This window comes from Neodiprion fabricii, chromosome 1 (assembly GCF_021155785.1).
Source record: "Neodiprion fabricii isolate iyNeoFabr1 chromosome 1, iyNeoFabr1.1, whole genome shotgun sequence".
Classification (NCBI taxonomy): domain Eukaryota; kingdom Metazoa; phylum Arthropoda; class Insecta; order Hymenoptera; family Diprionidae; genus Neodiprion; species Neodiprion fabricii.
In genome coordinates, this window is record NC_060239.1 from 19,454,539 (window position 1) to 19,467,294 (window position 12,756).

Below are 12,756 nucleotides of genomic sequence, written 5' to 3' on the forward strand. Positions count from 1 at the left end.
AAGCACCAAGTACGAGACCCATTCGGACACTCATCTTCCACGAACTCGCTCACGATGTCTACCTCTGCTTCACCGACAATTCAACATAGGATACCTGAGACATCGCTACGCACTAACCCCAGGACAGCTACACCAGTAATCTACAAGCCTCACAACCAGTTGACCATGCGTTTCCTCGTGATTTCGTTTTGCATCTACCTGTAAGTTTGTTATAAACTATCTTGCTAAGTTAACCTACACCTTTCATTACCGTAAAAGCTCGAACACCAAAGTACGATGCCTGACACCAAAAATGATAACATGTCATACGTATCAGCCAAAGACGCTATGCAATGGGTTTAGCCCTTCAATAGGCATAACATTCCAGTAGACGACTTCGTCTTCACAATAAAACACGCCAACTCACCCGTAAGACCGAACGAAAAACCAATATTCGCGAAGATGGTCTTGCTCAGAATGATTGGATATGTACTAACAATATTACATGGCAAAGAGTTCATCACGATAGATGATATTATTAAAATTCTCGAACGAGCTTTCCAGACTCCTAAAAATATAAGCAACATGTCTATTACACTTACGGGTGGCAGCATAAAGCAAGGCTTATACGAGAGTGTTCTAGTTTTTGACGGGGAGTAGATCGATTAACAACGAAATTGTTAATTACGATTATAGCCAAATATCCCCGCCACAGATTCGATGGTTGGTTGGACTACATTAACCAACAGACCCTACTGACTTTCATCAGAGGTCTTCACGATGAGCTAGAATTAAGGGTAGTCAGTCATAGACCAACCGCATTCAGAGACGCGATAGAAATTGCTTTCGGCCCTGTTCAGCCAATCTTCCTCCTCTGTGGCCGTCAACAGCCTTTTATGATCCCAGATAACTCCCCTACTCAACAAGATGGATCCCTCAAGGGGGTCACACCTTTAAACGCCTGTCGCGAAACAACACCCCTCACGTTCGAAAATCTCCTTCACGACTATACCTCTGACACTACCGGATCAGCTAACATATTACACGTACGCGACTACGATTTTGCTGACTCTGACGTAGTTGCACACCTTACATCAAGTAACTTTAAATCCTTTCACAACACATCTCAGCAAATTTTCAAAGTACCAACACTTGACCCCACCGATATCACGCAATTAAACACGAAACCAGACCAAGTCCAAGTCGTTCCAGTAAAAGCAAAATGCCAAACGTCAAACACTGCAACCGACAAGACTTCCAAAAGACAAAGACGCACACCAATACCCTCGACGAACTCGACCAAATACCGATGAATCAGGCAATCCGACCCGTCGTAAGAAATGGAACAACCCACAACCTACGGTTATTGCAAAATCTTCCTATTCCTCAGGCAGCGAATCTTCTGACGACGATGCACTCATGTTGTCACTCCTCCACCGTCAAATAGCTAAACGTAGTCGAGAAATCTATACCTCCAGTAACTCGGAATCGCATAAAAGACCGAACTTAGCACACCAGGCTGACATATCTGACAGTTCTGATGACTTGATGACACCCGACTTCGACTCGGAGGGCTATGACCCAGACTCAGACGAACGACTGTCCAGGTGTTCTAACTCAAAATACTATAATACACCAACATACGCCGATTTCTTGCTAGACGAACGGTACCAGCCGTTAAGACGCAAAGTCAATATCAAAGAAACAAATGCCGACTTATTCGACCAGAACGACAACTTAGCCCACTGCATATCAGCCGATTGCAAATTATCGCAAGGTGTTGCCATAAAATTGGTGCAACGAAAAATCGTAGACCGAACCCAACTCAACGAATTTTCTCCGGCAGTTACCGACGTCATTCCGACCCCACACGGTGTTAAGTACATGTACAACTTGGTGACTAAAGCAAAGTATTATGACAAACCCACTCCAAAAGACTTCTTCCAAACCCTGACGAATTTAAAAAATAATTTGCTCGAAAACAGGATAAAATCCATATCAATTTCAAGACCAGGCTGCGGATTGGATAAACTAGATTCGAGATCCGTACGCCGCGCCGCATGATCCATTATATATTCAAAAACTCTGACATTAACATGAAGATCTATAAAAACGACACTTCATCCTGCACTCGGAATCAACCCGATCCAACAGCTGTGCAAGTCATTGTTTCAGCTACTCTTTCGCCCGTTGCACCGCAGCCACCTCAGCCTTGACCTCGATTCCCCTCCTCACCTGTTCGCTACACATTAAACCCCCCACATCTTCTCCTGCGCCATAAGCGCACCTCACACGCTTTCAGCCTCCCTGCCCAAAGACGCTGTTACAACTTACACTTCATCCTTCTCACCTTCCAATCACTCCTTCTGCCCCCCCCCCCCCCCCCCCCCCCCCCCCGTCACATCCACCGGTAGTTTCCTATGTCAGCTCCGCAGACGAGCTACAGCAAACCCTGCAGCAGCAAAACACAAATCTGACACGTACTGTGACAGGAATTCCCACCCTCGCGCCTTCGTCCCTGGTCGACAAGTTTACCTACTCAATGAGACCAAAACGAAACTCGGAGAAAATTACAAAGGGCCGTACTAGATAAAACGTACCATAAACCACAGCAGTGCCGAAATATATCTCGCGAATAAAAATACAAAAGTAGTCCACGTGATTAAACTTAATACAGCACACTGACGTTACTATAAATCAAGCCCGACTCTCGTTTCTGAAATCCTCCCCGCGCCACTCACGTCCTACTCCCAAAATATAATGTCATGATACCACTATATCATGAGCAACCAAACGTTGATAATGAAGTAATTAACAGCTCCACAATTGATTGGATGACCGGATCCTAATCAGACCTTATTTTCATAATGTATTATTACAGGTCCTTAATAGCTGTTAACGGCACTGATAACTCGGTACCATACTCGATGAAGAAGATGTTACATCCGTGAATGTGGTTTACTCCCGAGCAGTAGGAATAACCTGGTTTGGCTTCACTTTTATGTACTAAGACAACCGGAATTTAGATTGAGGATGGAATAACGTTGAGTTTATTGGACATATCTCTATATATAAAGGAACAAGTACAATCAACGCACAGCCCAAACCCCTTGACCTAGAAACTTGAAATTTAGGATGCATATTCCCCTCGGAACGTAAGCACCCACTGAGAAGTGATTTTTAGAAATTCAAACCCTAAGGGGGTGAAAAGTGGTTAAACGTAATTTTTACGGATTCGACGACATCTCCGCACACAGATGAGACATCGACTTGGTTTTCGATTCAAACAGTTCATAATATAAATACCTAAAAAGTACCTTCTGCGTTTTTAGAAATTTAGACAATAAGGGGTTGAAAAGCGGTTGATCGTGAGGCGCGAAGCGCGCAGGGGCGAAGCCCCTAGTCAAGTATATATTTATTGCAAGAAGTCGAGATAAGGGTAAGAATGAAGTGTGTTGCGCAAACCTATTTAAGAACTTTAGCTCTGAGGTTCTTGAGAGTTAGGATACGAATCTCTCTAGAGATGAAAAACGTACGGGTGCAGAAAATATGTGAAGATGCTGGAGGAAGGGAATAGAATTAGATGAGTAAGCACGATAGTGAATAGCGTGAGACTAGGTAGAGATAAGAGGACAGGACAGAGACAATGATATTCATATAAGAACTGTGGGAAAGTTAGCGAGTAGGAAAAATAGAGAAAGGTGGTACGCGGCACGTAACACCTACTCGTCAGAGGGAGCATAGCGGTAGATATGGTCCCGATTATGGAAAGGAAGAGGGTGGAGATGTCATATAACAGTAGTGAAACATGACTTCAAACTTTGTGCTTAAAATTAGTTTTACAAGTTTACTTATTATAGGTAGTGTACGGTATCTATAATGAGTAAATTTTCGATGGTTGTAACAATCAATGATGACAAGATGCAATTCATGGAATGATGCTTTTATTACGACGTTTCGGCAGGACCTCGCCTGCCATCATCAGGTTTCTTAAAGTCACATCGTTTCTTCAGTTGATTTTTGGTAGTGGTACTTCTTGGTTACTAGATTGTAAATGAGGCGATTACCATGTGGTAGTGTCAATTCGCTCATTACTTCAGGATCTAGCTGTTGTAGTTAATCTTTGGTGATTATTTTCCTATTGATTAGTTGTCCCGCGACTCCTCGTCATGTTTTGCAGTCTGCTGAGATGCAATAGGCTAGATTATCTTGTCTGTCGAGGAGAATGGCGCTTCTTTCTCGAATAAATTTACTATGTGTTAATCGAGGGGCATAATTTCGTTCTTTGCTGGTAACGGCTTCGAATGTCGGCTGATTCAGTGTGTCGGACTGTTTTTCACGTATTTTAATACTACGGCTCTGGGCTTTACCGGAGTTTTGGTTTAGTCTGGATGAGGTAAGTGGTTGAACTCGTTCCGTAGTTTGCTCGATCGTTTCACCTCTTACAATCGTTGGCTTCATTGCGCTGCTATTGTCAGTCATAGTGGCACTTGAGTCGGAGGTAACCGCAGAATTGGACGTGTCTTGTAATGTTGTGGTTCTGTTGATGAGATATTTTGGCGTGTTTGTGAACACCGGTAGACGAAGATAGCGTATCTGGTCATGCCTGTTTTGAGGTAATAGGCAGAATTCGGAAAGAATCGACACGTGGATTTCTGGAAAGTGCGTCCGCGTTGAAGTTTGCTATTCCTTTTTTATGCTTTGTAACGCACGAATATTTTTCCAATTTCAATCTCCAGTGCTTTAAACGAGAAGTTGGGTCTCTCACATTTTTGATCCACTTTAGTGGTTCGTGGTCTGTTACCAAGGTGAAGGTTCTACCGTAGAGGTAAGGGCAAAAATGTTTGACGGCATAAACGACCGCTAAGAATTCCTTCTCTGACACCGAGTAATTGATGTCAGCCTTTTGTAACACCCTTGATGCATACGCGATTGGCATCTTTATCTTGACTGAGTATTGCTCCTATTGCATAATTTGATCGTCGGTCGTTAGGACGAAGGGTTTTTCAAAGTCGAGATACTGCAGTATTGGTTCCCGACACAGTTATAGCGTAGAGTTTTGAATGCAAATTGATGTTCTGCTGTCCATAGGAAAGGGCTATTCTTCTTTAGCAAATTATTAATAGGTCTAGCAATTTTTGAAAGGTTAGGTGAAATTTCCACCACGCTAACTCCTGTTCAGATAAGTGGCGAATTTGACTCCCCCATGGAGACGGAGTATCTACCCGACATTGTAGCAGGTGGTAGGTTATATTTATGAATAAAACTCGTGATGTTACAAATAATGAATGATTTAATCGTTTGACGTAATGAATGTCTACATTCTTCTTGTTAGACAGTTTAAGTAGGAACACAGTACGAGAGAGTCCAGGAACCCGAGAAATATACATAAAAGAAAAATTCTACCTTAGCACACAGGTGTCGCCTGTTAACGAACATATTGTAACGTTCTTAGACGTTACGGAAATAAATATGGATCCGTGAGTTTGATTATCAAGCCAAAATCAAAGGCGTAAATAAAATGTCGTGAAAAAGCTTTAATTGCAAGATATGTGTTTCTCGTTTTAAGTCTGAAACAAGACTGTTTTTACAATAATGTTGGTTGACGCAGCAACCTTATTCTTTTGAAAGACATAAGAGGTTTATAAACGTCTTTTATCTATGATGACTACTAGATCATTAAAAAGAGGGCAAAACGGGTGATTTCACCCTTTGTAACAATATATATTTTTGGCACATATATTTGAACAGAGTAATAGAGTACATATTTAATTATAATACCACATTGTTATCTTTAACAGACATATCTCAGGACGACCCCTCTATCTCAGAATCCGAAATAAGAATGAGGGATTGGGTGAAGACCGAGATTCGAAACTCCCTGGGCGATTTCAGCAATTTCCTGTGTAAAAGAATCGCAGACGAATTCCCAAACTCCGACCAAATTATAGCAAATATCAAAGGTTCGGAGGAACTATTTAGGCGACAAAGCCACAGCCAACATGAATAACAAACTACACATATTACAGTGGAATTGCCGTAGTATCTCCAGCAAGATCAATGAGTTTGAAAGTTTTATTTATGATTTTGACATCATCTGCCTTACAGAAACTTGGCTGACGGATAACCAACGACTAGTATATAAAGGCTTCAACACCCTGAGGAGGGACAGGCCGCCCCCCACTCCGGCTGGTGGTGTGGCCTTCCTCAACTCAAAACAAATATTCTACCAAAGACTGGACCATCTCTCTCTGCCCCAAAAACTGGAGTAGGACATGGTCCGAATTAAACTTTCAGGTACACACTTGCATATCCTAAACATATGCAGACCTCCTAACAAATTCCTTATGCGCGCAGAATGGAAGGAACTTCTCCAAGCCCTTACTCAATTCGAAAACCTCCTTGTTTGCGCGGACTTGAACACAGATCATTCTGCATGGGGGAGTCAACTCCTGAACCGAGACGGGAAATTCTTACTGGACGCATTACAGAACAGCGATCTCATCATCTTGAATGGTGGATCACCTACTAGAATCCACGCAGAACCCAACAAACTGAGTGTGCCGGACCTGAGTTTTGTCTCAGTATCGCTTTTTACGGGCACCTCCTGGCAAGTAACCGAAGACTCATTAGGCAGTGACCATTTCCCTATCCACATCTGCTTGGGCGGAATCAGTCTTCATAGATTTCAAGGACGGAAAAAACTTGACCTCAATACAGTCGAATAGACGACCTTCAGAAACTCCCTCACCCTTAAGCTTAAGGGTATATCCAAGAAGACAAACAACTTAGCCTCACTATATAGGCAATTTCTTGAATCTATATAGGACTCCCTCCGGGTATCCAAAGATAGGTACCCGGATGAACTTTCTTTGAGGAAAGGATCACCTCCTGATGCCCCCTAGTGGACTCAGAAGTGCTCCAATAAGGTGGCATCTAGAAGATTGGCGGCCAAGCGCTTCAGGAACTACTCCTCTGTGGAGAATCCAGAAACATACAATAAAATAGATAAAGAGGTCAAAAATTTTCTTAGGGAAACTAAACAAACCAGTTTCAGAGAATTTTGTTCCTCGATTGGCCCGCAGACTGGCCTTGATAGGGTCTGGGGTTCAATCAACACCTTTAAAAGAAGGTTCGACCTTCCCAAGACGGTTCTGACCTACGATCCAGACGATAAAGATAGTGTCGACATTCAGCAAGGTCTCCGTCCCTTTTGCGTCCGAAGACTACCTTCTTACAAAGTTCGGAAACCAAGATCACACACTAGACGCAGCCGTTATTCGAGAGGAGCTGTCTTGGTCGGTGCAGGCTGCCAAAATTGGATCGTCTCCGAGAACAGATTGAATCACAAGCGTGATTCTCAGACAACTTCCCCCCGAAGGGCCGAGTTATCTGCCTTACCTCTTCAACCTCATTCTTCAGTTGGGCGAATTTCCAGAGGATTGGTCTCACTATGTAGTCTCACTCCAATTTTTGAGACGTTTGTATTTTTTGCTTTGGTATTTTTTATACCCATTTGTTGTAATAAATATGCTATGTTCAAACTTAAATACGTTTCGTATTTATTCCAGATGTTCTGTCTCTTATTTTCTGATTTTTCCTCAAAACGTAATGACCCGTGTTCCGGAAACAATATATTTTTCATTGAGTCGATTTTTTTCGGTAAAGTCATTGAGGAACTTTACAACGATGAAAGGCAGTTCACATTAAATCCGAAAATTTATTAAATATGAGTGAGAAAGAAAAATAAACAAATCTCGAGCTTGTTACGTCCGTGAATCTAGTTTACTCCTGAGCGGCAGGAGTAAACTGGTTGGCTTCGCTTTTACGCACTAGGTCAACCGGAAATCAGGATGAGGATTGAATAACGTAGGGTTTGTTTGAGATATTACTTATACATTTATTTCGAAGAAGCTGAGATGGCGGTAAGAACTAAGTGTACTGTATGAAGCTATGTAAGAAGTCTAGATGTCGCGTTATTGAGAGTTAGAATAAGAGTGTGGCTAGAGACTTGAAACGTACGGGTGCAGAAAAGGTGTGAAGATGCTGAAGGAAGGGAATAGAATTAGATGACTAAGCCCGATAGCGAATAGCGTGGCACTAGGTGGAGATAAGAGGACAGAACAGAGATGATGAGATTCATATAAGAACGGTGGGAAAGTTAGCGAGTAGGAAAAATAGAGAGAAGTGGTATGCTGGACATAACAAGCATAAAAAATAATTTTTTTGAGCGGTTGATAGCAAATTCACGATCAGCGGCAAAAGTTGGCCGAGATTAAAAAAAAAAAACCATCTCGATACGTTCATTTCTTCGAGAGATATTCCAAGTTCATGGAATTTGAACCCGCGAATCTACTTTCAGCGCGAGCGCTTCCCAGGCGGAGATAGATTTCCCCCACTCCGTCGCCATACGCGGCCTCCCATCTTGTCCGTAAATTGACCGCGAAAATGAACAGTTCATTCGTGAGTAATGTCTTCGAAAACCTTATACCGGTTAGTAAGAGTCTTTGTCTATACTGTACCCAAATTTTAGCTCTCTATGTTAAAACGAGCAGCTGCAATAATTGTTGAAAAAAAAATAATTATTCCCCCCCCCCCCCCCCCCTTAATTAACTTTGAACATCTTTTTTATTTCTAAATTCGTGTGAAAATAACAGCTTTTCAATAATACTAATCCCGATTCTGTAACATGAAAATTGGCGGAGTAATTCCATTTGTTTGCGAGTCAAAAACGTACCCCCTTTTTGGAGTCATTTTACACCCAGTTAATTGTAAAACATTATTTTGCCTCGTAGTGTAAATGATATTGGGACTCTTCGGGAATAATATTTTTCCAGTTTTGTTGCTCTTCGATAATATTCCAGCCCGGAAATTTCGTGCAAAAAAAAAAACCTGTTTTTTAACAACAAATATCTTTTCTCAAAAAGCAATGATCCGATCGAGCTCCGATTTCGGACACTTTTTTAGTATACCAAGAGACATATATTACGAGACTTTCAAAGATGTACATGCGTTATTGGATAAATTATTCGTTATTGTAGAAATGGCCGTTTCGGCAAGTTTTTATTACTTTGCAAGAGAACAAATTAATCAATTTCTATTTGTGACCGGCTAAGTTGTTCGTTTTTTTAATACTTATAAATTCTTATAAAACTTTTTTTCTCTCAGATCGATAGTTTCCTCGCTATCGCTCAAAAACATCGTTTCACCAACTTTGAACGCTCTGCATTTTTTTTTTTTTGCCAAAAAATCGTGGTTGGAAACACATAGGCTTTCATCACGGACATCAGCTCATTAGGATCATATCGGTCTCATCCGTCCCAAAAATGTGTCATAAAAGGACCTTTTTTCGGCTTAATTTCCTGGACACGAAATTCACTTGTACGTGTGCACGTTGACCGAAGTTTCAAAACTCTCCATCTGTCCCTAGTTCTTGATATAATTATGCTAGCTTATGGCTCAACGCCAGCACTAGTAATTTTTTTAAAAAGTATTTTCAATCATAAACATTTCCTCACGGTAGCATTTCACGAGCCTAAAATGAGCCTGAAATTCTTGCGTATTTATTTTCTACGGTTTGTTTCCTCTTTATAGTGTTAGGTGTGGTGGTGCTGGCTCAACGTTACTGTAGCACCTATACTATTTTTTTTCGCTTTTTCCGAAAGCACGAAATTCCGGACTAGTGACAGTAAAATTGTTATATATTATTACAAAGGGTGAAATCACCCGTTTTGCCCCCTCTTTAATGATCTAGTAGTCAGCATAGATAAAAGACGTTTATAAACCTCTTATGTCTTTAAAAAGAATAAGGTTGCTGCGCCAACCGACATTACTGTAAAAACAGTCTTGTTTCAGACTTTAAACGAGAAACACATATTACGCATTAAAAGAATTTTCACAATATTTTATTCACGCTCTTAATTTCTTTGACTTAATAAGTAAACTCGCGGATCCATATTTTATTAACGTAACGTCCAGAACGTTACATTTGGTGTCAGAAGCGGGATCTTGAGTTTCTTTTTCATTAAGTCGATTCAGTGCGTGTAATAAACAATGAGCAGTAGTCGTATGACGCGCTCACGTCGAAGGGAAAGTGGAGAAGAATCTTCTCTTATGGAAAACCCGAGGATTCCAGAAGAAATTTTATCACCTTCAGTGGACCCTCTTTTAACTCCTTCGGCGGTCTCTCAACTTGATCTACTGAAGATCTTGACACAACAACAAGAAACTGCTGCTCAACAACAGCAACAACTAATCCAGCTGCTTCAAAAGCAACAGGAACAACGGAGGCGAGAAGGGGAGGCTCGAGAGCGTTCAGAAACTAATCTTCAGGATCTTCTTCGGACGACTGTGGCGGCCCTTCAATCCGTTCATCAAATGAGTGGCGCTGGAGAACCGGTTGTTACACCACAAGGTTCTAGAGTCGCTACTCCTGTTCCCTCTCCTGTTCCCTCGCCTGTTCCTGTTCCCGTTGTTCAAGAGATCCGACATCCAGGACAAATCCAGGATGTTCGAGACTCAAGGTCTGTGCCATTTATTAGGGGAGTAGTTGAATCCCCAGTTTGTAGAAACAGAGTAAATAATGAGGTTGATTTTTCCGAACCTTTGTCTCAGGTCCAGCCTCAATACTCTCATTTGAGTCAATTGAATAATTCGAGACTTCCTGGGGTTACTTCTCAGATTTATGAGAAACCCTTTTGTCCTTTGAAACCGCCAATTTTTGACGGAAAGATTCCATGGGCAGAGTATGAACGTCAATTTAACACTATTGCAAAGCATAATCAGTGGGACTCCGCCATGAGGGCCCACAGCCTTGCCTCTTGTCTTCGGATGCCGGCTCTGAATGTTTTAACGGCATTGTCTGAAGAAGAAATTTCTGATTATGAGAAACTTAGCTCTGCACTAAAGTTGAGATACGGAAATGACCACTTGACGAAACTGTACACGGCTTAATTACAGACTAGGAGACAAGGACGAGACGAAGACCTCGCGTCTCTTAGCCAGGATATAGAATGGCTTTCACGTGTAGCATTGCCAGATCACGAGCCGTCTCGTAATTTATTAGCGACTCAAGCCTTTTTAAATGCAATTAGTGATCCAGAAATCAAAATGGCCGTTGGAACATCGGGCCTCACTTCTCTGAGGGAGGCAACGGCCAAAGCCCTCGAGGTGGAGGCAATGAGGAAACAATATTTTGGGCTGAGCAAGCTTCGTCGGATTGAGGTGTCCGAAAACACCTCAGAAAGACGAAGTTTTGAACACTCGGAGGAATCAAAACCTCAAAATTATAAAAATAAAATTAACAATAGTAATTTTAAACCAAGAAATCGAGGTTCTTTTCAAAACCAGCAAAACAAGCGTGTAAATAAGAACGCTGTCATGACGAGTCAAACCGGCTTGACCTGTATATTTTGTAAAAAAATAGGTCACGACGCCAATCATTGTTTTCTAATTAAAAAAATTAGTAGAGAACCGATGCAAGGCTCGAATTCAAACTCTTATAACTGGCGTAAGGAAAATATAGAAATAGGGGAAGCAAATCCTCAATCGAGTTCTTCAACAGGAACTCACCCAAAAAACTAATTCCAGATGATTTGTCAGGGCGAAAATCATCGCAGATTGTTTGGAGTGAAAGCCCTCTTAGAGAACAGTTTTTAATTAGAAGTCTACGACAGTCTGGTCTTTACGCGCGTGGTACTGTTAATGGCGTCGATTGTCTATGGGTAATAGACACGGGCGCGGAAGTAACCGTAGTTCGATCGGATCTCTTTAAATCCGATGACCAGATTGTTCCCTCTTCTTCTCTGCGAACAGCCACTGGAGAGACGACCCCGGTTTTGAGACAGGTTACTGTCCAAATTAACCTTTTTGGGTGTATCCACTCTCCGCATAAGGTTTTTATAGCAGATATAGAGGATGAAGGTATTTTGGGAATAGACTTTCTTACAGCTCATAACTGTGTTATCTCGACTAAGAGAAATTGACTAGCTTCAAACAATCGCGAAATAACTCTTTGTACAAATAGAAATGGAATTTATTGGACTCCTCCTAGAATTAGAGAAATAGAACTTTCGGAGGATGATTTGCAACAACGTTTCCCTTCACATTTACAGAGCCTTGTTGAGAAATCTTCGATTTCGTTAAATTCAGCTCAGGTAAAATCGTTTAAATCTCTTTTGTTAGAATTTATAGATTCTTTCGCCGAAGATAGTGGTGATAAGGGCCGATGTACTTCTGTCAAGCACAAGATCGACGTCGGAGAGAGTTCACCAATAAAACAAGCTCCTCGAAGACTCGCTCTCAACGCCCAAGAAGAGGTGAAGAAGCTTGTGGAAGACATGCTAAAGAACGATGTTATTGAACCATCGTCTAGTCCCTGGGCCTCACCAATCGTCCTTGTTAACAAAAAGGACGGATCCAAACGATTTTGTATCGATTACAGGAAGCTGAACGATATAACGAAGAAAGATTCTTACCCTCTACCCAGAATTGACGAGACACTCGACCTGATAGCTGGTGCAACTTGGTTTAGCACCATAGATCTTCAGAGCGGATACTGGCAGGTCGAAATGGATCCTCTAAATAAAGAAAAAACAGCTTTTGTTACGGGTTTAGGAGGATTATGGCAGTTCAAAGTTATGCCGTTTGGTTTGAGTAATGCCCCGGCTACCTTTGAACGAATGATGGAGGCTGTTCTCCATGGGCTCACTGGCAAAATATGCCTCGTTTATTTAGACGATATAATCGTTTTTGGCAAGAATTTTGAAGAAGAAGTTC